Consider the following 639-nt stretch of genomic DNA (forward strand, 5'->3'; position numbering starts at 1 on the left):
TGGAAATCAGTTTTTGGCAGACAATCACTTTTTGGCACAACACCAGCTACGGGAGTCGGCTGGCGTGCACATTGATTGACTGGATGATTAACTTATAGTCGGGCAGATGGCAAGTTGAAGCAATATGGCGATTCCGTCTGCTCCAGATTTTAAAGTTTTATCTAGATTGTATGTTTTCTGTTGTTTTGATTTGTAGTTTGGATTTTTGTCACGCCACTGGTGGGAGGCCCTTTTTCTAGCTGTAGATCACCAGTGTGGTCCTGCAGTTGGGTTATCCCCCAGCGCTGCATATTAGTTTTGTTATAATATATTATAATTTTCTTTTTTCTTTTATTCAGATGTGGAGGGCTGACGTGGAGGAGACTGGGGGCGCCTTGGTGGTGCGAACTTTTGAGTGTTACACACCTGTCTTTTAGTTTATTAGTGAGAGTGTGCTGCACTTGTGTATTGGTGTGTTTTCTTTTCTTTTTTTTTGAGTTTGTGTGTGGCATCCCTGCCCCTCCACTGGTAAGCCTCGGCTCTGAATACCTTTTTTAAGCATATTTGTACATTGATATTTATGATTGTGCTTTTATATGTTGTTTTAAATAATTATTAATAAATTGTTTTATCATTGAACTTCGTCTCCGTACTGAGTAT

Source organism: Haplochromis burtoni, unplaced genomic scaffold (assembly GCF_018398535.1).
Source record: "Haplochromis burtoni strain Fernald_Lab_line unplaced genomic scaffold, NCSU_Asbu1 Contig_342, whole genome shotgun sequence".
Taxonomy (NCBI): domain Eukaryota; kingdom Metazoa; phylum Chordata; class Actinopteri; order Cichliformes; family Cichlidae; genus Haplochromis; species Haplochromis burtoni.